The 15,596-nt window shown below is 43.7% G+C and overlaps 1 long non-coding RNA gene across 2 annotated transcripts; it reads right to left on the bottom strand.

The window, feature by feature from the left end:
* Positions 1-207: 207 nt before the first annotated feature.
* LOC121046678 lies at positions 208-7,921 on the bottom strand. Of its 2 annotated transcripts, XR_006078272.1 has the most exons (4): positions 7,825-7,921; positions 5,108-6,540; positions 3,709-3,894; positions 208-297 (listed from the first exon to the last, which is right to left on the bottom strand). It is a non-coding gene; the product is annotated as an uncharacterized LOC121046678 (long non-coding RNA). The 2 variants fall into 2 exon arrangements; XR_006078271.1 differs by lacking the exon at positions 7,825-7,921 and having other exon boundaries at positions 3,709-5,414.
* Between the last annotated feature and the right edge of the window lie 7,675 nt (positions 7,922-15,596).

The following is a 15,596-nucleotide window of genomic DNA, read 5'->3' as shown; positions in this document are numbered from 1 at the left end:
TTTTGTTCATTTTTGTTATGAATCAGAAGTTCGCTGAGACGTCAAACAAACTGAAGCACCGCCTGGTGGCGTTCGCAAAGAAAGGGGTCTATATAAAAGAAGTTTCGGTACACTGCGTTTCGACTGTAAAACGTGGTCGGCAGGTAATGCGCACTGTCATAAAAGAAATACCAACAATTCACTTATATGAAAGACACGAGGGAATGTGGTACAAGACTTGATCCATCAAGAGGCGCTGGGCCTAAAGAGAACTTCCATCTTGCAAGGCTTGATCCACGATTCAGGGCGGTTTGAAACCTATGGTGTATGCAAAGAACGAAAGTGCCTATTAGGTGAACAGAAACAGTACCTTATCCGAACATGTAGGACAACGCATTGGGTGCAATAAACTCGCACTTGAGCAGACGTCGGTTTAACAAGTATTTCAGAATAACAAACTTTAAAAAATCTATGGTAGTTTTCCTTTCCATTCTATGCAAAAATGTTTGCTCTACGAAAAACAAATTTCGGAATAGCGAATATTTCAGTTCAACGAACTTGATCGGTGGACCCAGGATTACTGTTGTGATCAGTTCAACGAAGTTTTGTGCTCTGCAGTGCTGGCGTAGCTGATGGCCGCCGCCGCCTTTTGCAGCAGCGGTGCGGTAGACAAAAACGAACCATGCGGTGCATATTTTTTTTCTTTATCATTGGTTCCTTTCGGCCATTTTAGTTTTGGGTAACAATGGCAGTTTGTGCGCCCACTTACGTAATAAGTATGACGAAATGGAAGCGGTTGTCTCTCAGACAAATTGAAATACTTTCAGCGTCTGGACAACGGTCAAAGGCAAGTGAACGTTGCGAAGGACTATCGGATGCTACTGTCGACATTGTCAACGTTAGTGAAGCAAAAGTCGAAGCTTGAAAGAGAAGCTGCAACCAATCCCAACAGGGAACGACTCTGCACAGAATATTTCAAGCCAGTGGACAGTGCCGTTGCGGTACGACTTCCTCACAGCAACTAGCCGTGCCAGAGGATATGCAAAAAAAAAAAGATACTCTCTGGGCAACTTTGTTACTTCATGCGCTTTCAGAGCGCTGGTGCAAATGAAAATTATTGACTATTTTCAAAATGAGAAAGGCAGCAGCATAACTGTAATACACTTTGTATATATCAATGTACATGACTCCATAAATTGCATTTCACCCTTTTGACTCGATGTATGCTGTGCCCTATGCTGTTCCATATTCCAGTGAATATATTCAGTTTAGTGGACTCCTAGTTAAGGGAACTATTTCCTTGAGTCCCTAGAAGTTTGCTCAAGTGAGAGTTTATTGTATAGAGTTCTAGAACTTAACCGATACTGGCTATTGAAGAATATAACAGGCAGCAAAACATTCACCACAACAGAGATCTTGAAACATGCATTGGTAGTCCAGCAAATTATGTTTCAAAACAAATTTGTGTTCACAAACAAGAAAATTGCCCTTTTACCACACTATTGAGGCAAAGGCTCTGGTAAGGCCTCATTCATACAAAAATTGATCGGTGGACCCTGATCAGTAACCCGTTAGAATGTCCAGCAATAGGTTTCGTGGCACTTTAGATTCCGATCGTTGTATACACTTCTGATTTTATCCCTTATGGGAGGGGTGAGGATGAGAGCTTTTTTAAACAAAATATAATGGTGCAAGGTAACTAGTGTAGGTAAATGTTAAAGGGGCCATGAATCGATTCTTCAACTTCCTTCTTAGCTTTCCTCAACTTACAAATTGTGCAGTATTACCAAAGGTATGGGGGCGTAAGTTTACCTCTGGCAGTTCAAGAGGACGAAAAGGAGGAACTCCCCTCTTGCTCATGGCGCTTGGATCCTCATTTTTGTACTCGCACGTCACCATTCTCCCCCTAGGAAATTGGCCCTTGATGCTCGTCGCTCAACATTCAGACAAAAGTTGCTAATCCCCCCCCCCCCTCCCCAGCCTGTGGCTTCCACAGTACTATGCACAACTAGCATATAAACCGGAATATAGGTCGAATTTATTCTTGAAATTGGACCTGAAAAAGTCGACCCTCGTCTTATACGACGGTCATTAGCGGAAAAACAAAAATAATCTCGCAACACTGAGTGCCTGAAGATGCCATTTCGTTTTTCTTTGCAATGGCCTAGCACTCGTCCACTTGTCACACGATTCACTTTTACTTGTGCTCCTTGGTTTGTTACATCTACCGTTGCTGCTCCCGGAGCAATAATGAGCGGAAGTAGAAGACAGTTCACAGTAGCCTTTTAGAAGAAGGCAATCGCCTATGCAGAGATCCACCGGAATCTTGCAGCGCAGCGAGAGTTCAATGTATCGGAGAAAAGCATACGCTACTGGCAAAACCAGAGACAAAAACCGGCGGCGTGCAGCAAGGCGAAGAAAACTTAATTTCGTGGAAGGACTGCAGTGTACCCCGAATTGGAAACAAAGGCGGCAAACTTTATTCGGGATCTGTGCGCCAGATCGATACTTGTGATGTCAGAGAGCATCCGTATAAAAGGCGTTGAGGTTGCTCGTGCCTCTGAGCTCTCGAGGGCGCAATTCAAAGGGACGGCATCGTCCCTTTGAATTGTGTTAGTGAACTCGTCGTCGGACGAAGGCTCCGAGGAATCTGAGTAGTAACACTCGCATACTTCCTGTTTTATTGAGTGCAAAACAATTAAATAAATCTGCCGTGTTTTCTCGTCCTTTCATATACTTGGACAATTTTGTCACCAAGGTAAGGTTGCATTTTCTTGCCATAAAAACTTTTTTTGCATCTTGCAACTTGTAAATTAAGGGGTCGACCTATATTCCAGTTTATACAGTATCTTCCGTGCACCCCTAAGCCGACAGTGCTGTGGAAACTATGTGCTCGTTGGGCCGGTCACACTTGTATCTTCAGCCACATGATCACGCTCCTTTGCGCATACCCACATGTGCAGAATGGGGTCAGGTGATGGACAGGAGGGCGGGCGAGGTTTGTCCTCTGAAGTCCCAATTTTTTCACCCCCGCAAGGATGGTGAGAGATCTCGCGGTAGCTGATGTTGGTTCTGAACCTTACTTTATCCCATTGATGTATTTCAATGTCTGTGTAGCAACAAACTGAAAGAAAACTTGAAAATGAAGCACAGGTTGTCGATTGCTCGCTTCACAGAATAAATAGCCCAGCTCGCGTCCGATTTTGTTGCCCGTGGGACGCAGTTTCTTAGCAGAAAATCCCCTTTTTTTCGGTTCTCGTTCCTTATGGCGGGAAAAACCCCAGTCGTCTGCTCTTGTTCCTCTCCCTAATGATGCATGACGGGAGTGCATTCTGGTGCACACTTGATTCTCAAGGTGCAGCGAGTGCATGGACGTGTGGAGTGCCGACGCCGAAATGAACTTGCTCCATGTTGCGAGTGGGTACGCATGGGCACGAGTGCCCATGCATACATGTAGTCATACACTGTGCATGAGCATGTGGCTTCGACTTTTATCTTGTTTGCGTGCAGAAGTGGCTTCAACGGCATTGCAGAAATTACACTAGCCTTGACAATGAAGTACAAAAAGGTTTACGCCAAGTCTAGACACTGTTGCAAGATCACCGAGCCACCACTAAATGTGTTCCGTTTCAAAATGGTGTAATTGGCAAGACTGAACCGCCACCAAATGTGCCCTGTGGTAGAGCACAAAAGTACATCACCAGACATGAGTATCCAAAATATACTTACAATGGCTAGCGGCGCCTCATAAAAGTCATGCAATGACCCTCTGCTTGGCCACTTAAGCCACACGCAGTGCCGTGAAGGGTACAGGACAGCATCCATGGTGCAGTGATCCAGGGTCCCGCCCGAAGTGTTCCGCTGCTGCCTTGGACAAGGTGAAAGCCAACTCATTGATGTCATGGTCCCCGGTACCTGTGGTGTGTAACCATTGAGTTTAAAGGTTATACAGCCACCGACCGATATTGCAGACCCGATGGGGATCGTGCAGAATTCCGAATAATTGAGCAGTATGAAAAAATGATTTTAGCCTAAAAATCACTTTATTATTACGACTTAAAACGCAAAGTTGCTGCAGCAAGTGATCGATGGTTTGCTGTACGGCATGGTACTGTATGGTACTTCGCATTTCAGCGAGTCCTTTTGTCACTGTACACAGACGAAAGCATTCGGACAAGTTATGCGCTCACGGCTGCACAATGCTCGCCAACTGTGGGGCCAGTCGGTAGACTTTCCCCTCGGTGAAGGGCAAAGTCCGGTTTGTAAACGCTGTGCCGCTGGAACAAATGCGCAGATTGATCGCTACTTCCTTGGCGATACAACCGCTGCCTTCTCACGTCGACACATGGGAAGTACCGCAAACAAAAGCAGACACCGTCATGACTTGCAAGGTAAAACCGGAGGCCAAGAGCAATAGAATTGCTTAGAGTGCTGACGTGCTATGTGGCATCAGCAACCAAAACCTGCCATTTAAAAAAATATATATACTAGTTTCTAGTTTCTTAGCAGGACGTGACGTCACGACAACTGACGGCAGTGATCGGCAGGCGGTGTGCATTCTTGCCACTGAATTCATAACCTGTCACCGAATGTAGTTTTTGAACATGGCAGATATAATCTGGCCTGTTTTCGTCCACAATGCTGCCGCCTAGTCTGTCGCATAAATTATTTTTGTTCCTAAGGGGCAATTGGGGCTTTACGTAAACATAGGCTGGACGTGCGTGTGGGAAAAATAACATGAATGACTGCCCCCACCCAACATTGGCTCTTCAAACAAACTGCCCGAAAAAAAAAAGGCCAATATGTCAACATTTTTGTCCTTTCCCCATTTTTGGTGGCTGTCGTGTCAGATTGAAGTATAAGTAACTAGTAAAATAAAAATTAATGAAAAAGTACATAGCGTAAGGTGTAAATAAACTCTATAGATATAATACCAGTCCCAATGGTTTAACAAAGAGGCTGGTTTTCTCAGAATGCCCCCCTCTCACTCGAGTCCGTATTGAATCTTAATATGAAGTTGCCCCGAAAAAGCTGCAGAAAATGCACATAGTGACAGAGCCCATAAAGACCACACCGGCCTTTCACATGGCCTTTCAAACTAGATGCAGTACAGGACGCAGAACGGTACCCATGGGCTAGCTGCAGCTGTAGCCCAGTGCTTGTAGTGTATCGCAGCTGATGGAAGGGAGGGAGGCCAGCTCCTTCCATGCCGTGGTACCGGGAAAAACAATACAGATGAGCCACAGACGTCAAGCGCCTTGAGTATTTCTGTGCATCCATGAAGCCAATCTGGGACAGCAACGACAAAAAACTTCAGTAACACAGTGAACAAAAGAGTAGTCATGCAGGCGAGCTGTGAATTGTGAACACAACTAAAACCCAAGGCACAAGAAAGCAGAAAGGAAGAGGTCTTTCCACTTCCTTGCATGTCGGGTTTGAGTCTCGCACGGGGTAGTAAAAAGCAACAATACTGGTTCCCTAGTCTTTTTCTGCATCAAGAAGCCTTGGAACAAAGAAATCCTACTAGTTATTCATCTTGTTTTCTCTTCTCGGGCCGATTATAGTGCACGGTGCGGAAGCAAACTGCCTCGAAGGGGCTCAACTCACACTTCCAAGAAAATGATTGGCGAGCAACCACTCCATTGTGTACTACGTGCACTGTATGTTTTAAGCAGGTCTGTTTTCTGCTAACACGACAGCGGTAGGAATGTTACTTGTGTCGAGCTGGAGAAGCCATAGGGGGGGCTACCCCAGCTACGCCCACGCTGGCTCTTATGGCGGTTATGTGCAACGCAGACAGCTTTCCCCATTTCAACCGAGTGCCTAGGCAGACACAGAAGCAGCCACACAAGACAATCGAGGGAAGACGCAGAGTTGTACAGGCTAAGAGGGAACGACATAGTGTAGCGAGCTTTTTAGTCCAGGCTATTCCTCCGAGAAATGCAGTCGGTGGAAATGTAGGTCAGTTGTTCTTGCCATTAATTTAGGTAACGAATGCAAACATTATACTATTTTGCATCTTTTTCTACTGCAATGCTAGTCACCCGCAACGAAAAAACGCCACAAACTGAAAGAAAGTCTGGTTGCATTGTTACACGGACACCAAGCCCACCAGGAAAAGCCATCTGTGCCATCCACCTGTTCATAAGCGAGCTGGAGTTCATCAAAGCACAACCGAGACTCTCTCGGGAGTATTTGGTTCCTTGTCACTAGTTATTGAATGAAAACACAGTGCAGTGTTGATTACTGTCAGCGCAGCCTTGCCACTAGCACTGCTGTCACTCGGGTGGCACATATTTCGCTGGCACGACATGGCCTGCGGGCCACATATATCCCTAAAAGAAAGCTGCATAGAATGCACTTACCGTGGCTAGCATCGCCGCCCAGAGAGCTTGCACAAACCCTCCGCATGACACGCAGTGCAGTTCAGAACAGAGCAGCACTGGCTAGCCAGTTGCTGCGAAGGCTTGCAGTGTCTTGCTGCTGCAAGTCACCTCTTTCATGCCTTGTGGTACCCATCAGTTTCAAAACAAACGCTGATGAACCGCGAGCAGCCATGACCTGTAGCACAAGGGGGAAAAACGTATGAATGTGCAGTCTCCTATCTGTTTGCTTTTGTCTAACGGCTCTGAGTTTTCTTTGAGAAGAAAACAGCAATGACACTTCTTTCACAGTAATGTGCAAAAGAAACAAAAACGGCTCGGTTATTATACCGTCTCATAAGTTGTGTGCAGCAAAGGCACGGGTGCGAGGGCGCAGCTCTGCAGAATGTTCTTTTTGCGCGGGTACTCGTGCAAAAAAGGCGCTTTTTATTGTCATGTGCTCGGGCCTGCGCCTTTGCTGCACACAACTTATGATACAGACTGTATAGCACGCCTCCGTGAGCACTCGCGTACGGCGAGAAATCCATGATATCCAGGGTACGATAGCAGGAAACCTCGCAAGGGTGCACGAAGCTGCAAGTGCACCAGAATGTGCAGCTGGAGGTGGTGACAGAATGACATAGTTTGAGAATATGAGGTTACTTGGGTCAAAATATAGAAGCGAAAAACGTAACTTCCTTGCCATCGGAGCACGACCAACTATTTGTGCGAAGACAGACAGCGCAGTTCCTTGTTGACATGGGACGTAATATCAAACACATTATTCCGTCGGATCAAACGTTTTGTTTAATCAGGCTTAGCTCGGAAGTCTGACGGCAGGTCTGGGGTCGGAGGCATGCGGTTTTTAGAGCTCTTTTGGCGGGCTTTCAGCTTTCTGCGATGCGTGTTTTAATCGTGAGCACAGGCTCAAACAATAGGCAGCGGCGCCAAATGATTTTGAAACGAAGAAGCAGCTCGGACGCGTGGAACGAACACATCGAAATCACATCACAGGAAAACGCAAATCACTCACCTTTTGTTACACGATGGTTCGCAAGACACGATTCAAATCGACGACACTCGATTCGGTCACGATATTCAGGTAAAGGACGCAACAACGTAGGCTTGCCGTTCCTAATAACTCCATAAATACGGCGATACGACACGATATCAAACAAAGGAGTCGGAAAAACGCAGTCTGTAGCGCAGAAAACGCGTTCACGCGGTTGCAAAAAGCAAGAAAATAAACAAAATTTAAAAAAAAACGTCAACAAAGTAAAAATAACGAAAAGTTTCCTCGCTAAAAACCGTGACGTCACAGAAAACAAAACAAACAAAAACAAGCAAAACAAAAATTTTTTGTCACGTGACGTTATATTTGTGACGTCACTTCCGGTGACGTCGGGTCACGTGACCTGCCATTATTCCTCCTCCGAATCGCTCGTAAGGCGAGAGAGCACCGGTGCAGCTGACCCCGACTTACCCCTGGGGCGCCATTGCTCCTGATGCCCGATGCTTCTTTCCCGACGTGGCGACAGTGCGGCGGAAGACAGGCCCTTCAGGCGCCCACAGGTCCTCGAAAGCTTCGGTGACCTTGGCCAGAGAACAGATGCTTGTGCATTGTATCCGATGGCTGTCTCCAGCAGTTGGCGATGCAGCTCAGGAGCATTGCCTACACTCTAAAACAAAAACGTGCCAAATAGCACCTTTTAGGGTTCTTTCACTTGTCCAATGGGCGGCACCCTTAAAGGTGCAGAAAAGAACCCACAAAAAGGGTTCTTTCTAATGAACCCTATTTCGGGGTTCTTTTCGGATCGTTTATTGGTTCTTCTTAATGAACCCTATTTTTGGTTCTTTTCAGAACGCTTCTGGGTTCTATTTAACGAAACCTATTTCGGGGTTCTTCTAGGATCCTTTTTCGGTTCTTCCTAATCAACCCTATTTCGGGTTCTTTCCCGAACCCTTTTTGGTGCTCTTGATGAACCCCATTTCGGGTTCTTTCCAGAAACCTTTCGGGTGCTCTTAATGATCCCTATTTCGGGTTCTTTCCAAAACCTTTTTTGGTGCTCTTAATGAACCCTATTTCAGGGTTCTTTTCGTATCCTTTGTTGGTTCATCTTAATGAGCCATATTCGGGTTCTTTCCAAAACCCTTCTTCGTGCTCTTAATGAACCTTATTTTGAGGTTCTTTACGGATCCTTTTGTTTTTTCTTCATGAACCCTATTTCATGTTTTATCCGGAACCCTTGTTGGTTCTTTCAATAAATCCCGACTTGTTACATTATGTTAGCATTAACTTAGTAAACCATATTTTGTACTTCTAACCCTCTTTTATGACAAATCCTTTTTTTTTACATTCGTAGTTAGTTTTTAGTAAATCGTATTTTGTATTTCTTGCTCCACAAGGTGAAGCAAAAATTTTTTCTACCAACCAAAATGTCTTTAGATTGTTCATTAATCACTAGCACTGGGCCTTTTCGACAGGTTGACAAACACCAGTCTGGCCAGCGTCAAGACACTTCATTCCTGTTCGTAATTAACTAAGTGACAGGCAGAAAAGTAAAGATCATGTCCATTCATATACTTTATTAGGGTCGCAAAAATTGATTCTTCTGTTCGCAGTAAGAAAACTAACAAAATTTGAAACAGTTTTAAGACGAGACGGTTTTCACTGCCAGCAACATGCACACAGCGTCTACTGTGGTTCTGATGCCGCTCCCTGTCAGGACGCCGTCCAAAAAGATGTCAAATTTATTTTCCTGGAGATGGATCAGTGGCATCAGTGTCCGGACTTCCTACAACAAGAAAGCAAGAATATAAACACATGCATTTTCTTCTGTATAATTATGCTGCGAGTTTCTCATTCGCGACGCCTTTAGATCAATTATAATTGTATAGGTTTCACTAAGCATTTTATTTCTCGTTTAGCCTTACGCTCTAAAACATACCCGCAGATGTGATTTCCTTTAAAATATTTAGTGGGTCAATCAGTGCGATCTAGAGGGCGCGACCAGCTGAAAATATGTTGCGACTTAAAAATGAAGTCTTTAACGTGACACTGAGCATGACGCCAGCACGTCGAACGCCATACTCAATGACATCTCTCGCTTCATTCATATGTCTAAACATGCTTTGGCCTTTTTATTCGCCGAGCTCTCTTCATGAATTGGTGTGATTGGCTTCTCGAGCGTTCTGCGGGAAAGTAGATGCACAGGAATTTTAAGCATGTTTCAAGAAACGTTAGTTCTACCCATATTACATCCCTCTTGTCATATAGTTAGTAAAAGGTTAAAAAAAAATCTACGAGCTGGAGAGGAGGAAGCGGACAGAAGCTTTTAGGGGAGAGGAGAAACCTTCTCTCTATTCCAAGCGTCTGTCGGCTTTCTTCTTTCAGATTTTACTTAATCTGTCATTGACTTTAGGCGCTTATATTTCATTTAAATTATTTTCAGAAAATAAAGCAAGGATTTGTTTTATATTACTGGCTCGTATATTGGAAATATAACCCTGACAAGCTTGCATTACCATCTGTGACAATGCACTATACTCGGGGGTGACTTGGACAACTTTTTTTGGCAACGTAGTCGGAGTTAAAAACGCCCGCGCATCTTGAGCGCCAATCAAGGCTATGCACACGCACTCTTCACTTCAGAAACGTCACAGAAAGTTGTTTCCGAGTATAAGTTCACCCTGTTTTAAACGAATGGCGCCGATAAGCGGTCATCAGTTCGTAATGAGGTAGTAAGTTAACCCAACATATTTATGGTGGACAAAGGTAAACCTCTGCGCCGTCGCAGTCTGAAGCTTGTGATAGATTACAAAACCACCGACTAAAGTGTACCTTCAAGCAGCTCTTCGAGGTTCAGAGTGACGTTTTTTTCCTTTGAGGAACACCAGTGTAGAAGCTGTAAATGCCTCCATCTTGGCTCTCATGTCCTCCGGATGTCTTTGCCGAACGGCAGTTTAACGTCTTGTAGTAACTGAAAAATAAACAACGAATGGAGAGTGTTGCTGGTTTACAAAAGTGCATTTATACGCTATAGATTTGCACACACGGATTGCTTACACACACACACGCACACACACACACACACATATATATATATATATATATATATATATATTAACTAAATGACCACTCACTGTCACTAGAGTGGAGTAGGGCTGCGCGTCAATTAAAATAATTTCGATTTATGTTTTCTTTTATATTGATTATTTAATCAATTTATAGGTCCCGCTGATCTTCAGGCGTGATATTGTATCTCAGAAAAGACTTAGAACAACCGATTTTTTATTTGACAAGTTTTTACTACGGCTTATAATGGGTATTACATAGCAACTTGTCACCGTGCCTCGTACAGAAGTAAGGCATGGCAAACATTTAAAATAAAATATCTGTACATATTTGTAAAATAACAAGTTCAAATAGCAACTTGCCATTGTGCCTCATACACAAAGAAAACATGGCAAACCTTTAAAATAAAATATTTGTACGTTATCATTTAAACTTCAAAACCACTCTAGATAAGAATCATAAAACACTTAAGTAGCTATCAGAAACAATTGTGTTATAACCACACAAAAAGAATAAATGAGTATTCTTACTTTTTTGTTTATAAGACTTTTCGTATTCAACTATAATATATAATAATTCAACGGCATATTGGTAATTCAACCAACATGCCGATTAAACTCACTTGATTGAGAGCAAAACGATAGTTAATTAATCGTAATGTTAATTAATTCATTGCCTAGCCTTATTACGAGGTAAAATGTTATCATTTAGCACGTATCAAAAGCCCTTATCTCATTCACAGGCGATAAAACGGGTAGTAAGAAACTTTTGAAGTCCTGATGACCTGTAAAAATCTCAAAACTTTAAGACTAGATGTAAAGAAGACAATGTTGAATTACCATTCCGGGAATCGTCATTGCCAGAAATTCTTCAAGGACTGTGCGGTCTCCAGCCTCGCTGAGGATCAATTCTTGGCAATACTGAAACGTCCGCATCATGCGGTCTTGTATCAGGTCGACGTTCAGGGGCACTGTAGTTATCTCTTCTTTCGTGAGCAAGACATGACGGCGAACGCTCACGGCGTCTTCACATTTGTCAGTATCAACGAATCCCTAGAAGAAAACCAATTTGTTACGTTTATGCGCCGTCTACGCATGTAAGCTATTGACATAATAGTTGCGGCACTGGATATAGGACCAAGTAAAACAGTTCTTTTCATCAAACATACATCCACATTTGTGCAAACACAAAATGCGCAAAAAGTTCGCGCCTGTTGATTTCCGCACAACACTCCGAGAGCCAATCGTCGCAACTTGCGAAGTCCGCTCAGCGAATGACGACGCGGAACATACGTTTCGACCAAGGAATGCAGTCTGCGCTGTTACATTAAGCGATGCAAGCGTGACGCTTTGCATTCCTTAATGTCACAGCGCAGACTGCATCTTTGGGTCTAACCAAATGTTCGGCATCGTCATTAGTTGAGCGGTGCCGTAAACTGCAGTGATTGGCTCTCGGAGTGTCATGTCCGGTCAAAAACGGAAACGTTTACAGCACATATTCGCTCGCGTTTATTGCGGCTATAAATACGGATACATTAGCTAATTAAAGACGGTAACGTAATTTTTTACATTTACGAAGAGATATCATTGATCATTTCATTCGCGCTGTAAATTCGAAGTTCTGTTCTTGAGATCTTTCTGGCGGAAAGCTTGAACTCAGTATTTTGTCATATTATATAAAGTCAGTATTTTAATAATGAGATCAGTGTTCGCTGCAAAAACTTTTTCTCTTGTGCAGTTCAACGCACGAGAGTATCAAAATAATGTTTTGTTTTTTTGCAACGTGCTTGTTTGGACAACTCCAAGCAAAAAATAGCATAAAAACAAATTTCAAACGACAAGTAGCTTAATTAATAAGAGGCCGCCCCCTATCCTACTTATTCTGCCTATGCATCAAACAATTTCTGGCCATATTGCGCGCTACTGTACTTATAGCAATCTTTAAGAGAAATTACAAATATTGCCTGCTTAAGAAGAAGTTTTACCTTGTAATGATGAACAGGCCAATTGCAGTTCGTTTTCAAAAGGCCACCTGCAGACGTCTCCAATCGTTCATGTGCTCACGTCCGCTGACATGTTACAAGTGATGGCTAAGAGGAAAGGGAGGGAGGTACTTCCTTCTAGAGCTTCAAACCCAAAGGGAGAGGAGGTCGAGCATTGTTCCGATCCACCACTCGTACGAGCGAGCGCTGGCACTCCCTCGAGCAACGAAGCTAGATCCTGTTGGCTCTAGTGACCTTCAGCGACCCACCCCTGTTCACCGCTAAGCTGACAGCGTGGTGGAAGCTACGTGCTCGCCGAACCAATTAGTCGCCTGGTTTTTATTACCTGACACCTTTCTCTGCGGTTGTGATCACGTGGTGCAAGACAGAAGGTTCACTGGTCAAACGAGCATGACGACTCCACCGAACTGTCAGCCCGGTGGTGAGCAGATTAGCCCCCGAAACGTCGCTTTTGAATACATTATGGCTTATCTCCTGGGGTGCCGTTGAGCTGTACGAACCATGGTTCGCTGGCGAAGATAATATGCACATGTCATCGCTTTTCCGTCCCTGTCTGCCAAGAAATACGGCGATCACATTACCAAGCATGTCCGTCAACCGCCGGTAAAATTGTTGGCAGTTCACTCTCTAGCCCAAAAGAAACACAAAATAAACAAAAGCGAAATTCTTGATTCGGTGTGACACCTTCCGGCAACGGAAATAAGCAACAAATTGTGTTGAGCAACACGTGTTGGCCTATTTGGTGGCTGAGCGACTTTTGTGCTGGCAATACGACAACGCACCTAGATTCGATGATTCAGTGTCGGGTCAGTGACGTGTTTTTTATAGGAATTTACCAAAATAGAGGCCTGGAAAACAGGATTGAATGATGATCGAGCCTATTTTGGAACTGGAAAGAGAAGTGATAGGTAATAAAACACTCAGACAGAGGGAATAGATGTCATTGACAAATAATTTTTATTCCAATGGGAGCGACATCCGAACCGCCAATAGCCATTTCTGAACAAATATTAGCTCAGTTAAGCGCCACGTCACGCAAATGTTTGGGCGTGCAGTCGGCGCTTACCCCTTTTCCGCTAGAACTGGGAATCGAAAACAGAACCAGCCCGAGAACCGGAAAAATGGCCACGGACAAAATTGTTCGAATAGTAAACTCGGACAAAAATAAATTTTGTCGTATTCATTCTTGTTCCTTTTTTTTTTTGTTAGCTTAATTGGTACAATCCCAACATATAAAAAGATAAATATTCGCATAATGCAATACATTTTGTTTTTGTGAAATAAACATTTCATTACACAAAGAAACTAGTTGTAAATGTGCGCTACGTATGGCTTCACTCAAAACGTCTTCTTGTAGCTCTGTTGAACTAATGAGGGAACTCCTTTAAAGTAAAACATTAAGTTCACAAAATGTAACTGTACCCCATCGATTTAAAGCTTCGAGAGGGAAGAGGGGGAAGAGTAGTATCACGCAGTAAAATAGACTTTGGGGCTAGTTGGTTGATTGGCATAATGAAAACTAGTGCAAAATAAACCGTACAAAGTCGAAGAAAAACACACACGAAACAGGTGCCTGCCCTGTGTGTGTGTTTCTTCAACATTGTCGCGCCTATATCGAGCTTCTTTTTTTTATAGTCTCTACAAAAGTTGCATTATAAGAGCATTGAATATATGCTTAATAGAAGTTCAGAGTAGCACCTCATTAAAATATGAGCGTCTAAAAATCACTTGGGACTATTCTCTCCGGGATTGCACTTGGGACCATTTTGTCTGGGGCCATTTCGTCCAGGGCCATTTCGTCCGAGGCCATTTTGTTCTGCATCCTACCATGCCATATTGCTCGCGAAAACTGTGAGAAAAGCAGCGACCACGTTTCTGTTGTTCTTTTTTTTTTTTTTCCTCATGCCATCCCATTCTCCTAACGTTTGACGCGACCTCAAAGTAGCGAGCGGGGTTCACCGGCGGAGGGAGTACTCATTTTTCTACACTGCGTTATTATTTATAAATTTGAACGCCCAACATATCGAAGTTTAGTTTTGCTTCACTCAAAACCCACTTATCGAATATGCCTATGGAATTATTTCGGGGTATCCTTCTAGACATAACTGCTCCTTGAAATAGAAAAACCACCATCTACAGGCTGATTTATTTCTGAAGATAAAGATGACTGCAGCAAACGACACTAATTTTCCGCGCAGCAGGATTTTTGATGCCACTCGCGGATGGGTCCCAGCTCTATTTTTGCGGCTTGACGCGTGCCGCGAAACAATTAGAGACGGGCGGTGTCATGACCACAAACTAGGACAACTGCATTCTATACTAAACAAGAGAACAACAAAAAAACGTTCCTCTGTTCTATTCATTTTTCATTCATACGCGCAAATATACGTATATTGTTTAAACACGAAAGCAAGTTAAAAAATATCTCTTGTTACTAAAAAAAACACGACGCCGCTTAACTATCGTATCACTCATTCAACACGACACGCACTTTTTTGTGTGCGTGTGTTGCTCATTCATTGAATTTTTGCTCCTTTACATATTTGTATGCAATTGTTTTTATTTTTTTTTTGGGGGGGGGGGGGGGGGGGGAGGGGGAATAAAGTACACATGCGATTTCCGCAGGTACAAATTTCTTCAAATAAACATTAATTCAATGACCCGTTCAGTTGATACAAATGAGTACCGAAAATTAGCTTTATACTAACATTTCTTGCTAAATAAAACACGGCGAGCAGTTACGTTTGCAAACGAACGCCAGTGCTCAGACCGCTGAAGCAGGTGGTCGGGAGTCAAAGGCATCGAAGCCTGTTTCATCTGTGGTCGGAGGCAAAGATTATCTCGGCTTCAAATTGCACGCAACTTGGTAAATAACTACGGCATTCCACCTCTCTAAGCTTTCAAGGACTTGACAGCTCAAACGGGCAGCTTTGTTTCCACAGAATGGCACACCCAATTTCTCGCGTGCAAGGCCTTTCGAGCCTGGTCATTGTGTCCCTCTATCCGGTTGAAGACTTAAGTGACCTTCGTTTTTGAAAGGTCGCTTTATCTCTTTCCTGGCTTCAACAAGCACCCTTTTCGCTCTCTCCAGGCCGGAAACTAGCTCTGCATTTCTTTTTTTTATTTTGCATGGGGTTCTTCTGGTTGAGAAAGCACGCTTCATAGGGATCTTCCCAGA

This window comes from Ixodes scapularis, unplaced genomic scaffold, assembly GCF_016920785.2.
Source record: "Ixodes scapularis isolate PalLabHiFi unplaced genomic scaffold, ASM1692078v2 PGA_scaffold4__175_contigs__length_147842914, whole genome shotgun sequence".
In the NCBI taxonomy this organism is placed as follows: Eukaryota; Metazoa; Arthropoda; class Arachnida; order Ixodida; family Ixodidae; genus Ixodes; species Ixodes scapularis.
Note: the sequence above shows the minus strand (reverse complement) of the source record. Positions and strands in the feature narration are given on the sequence as shown.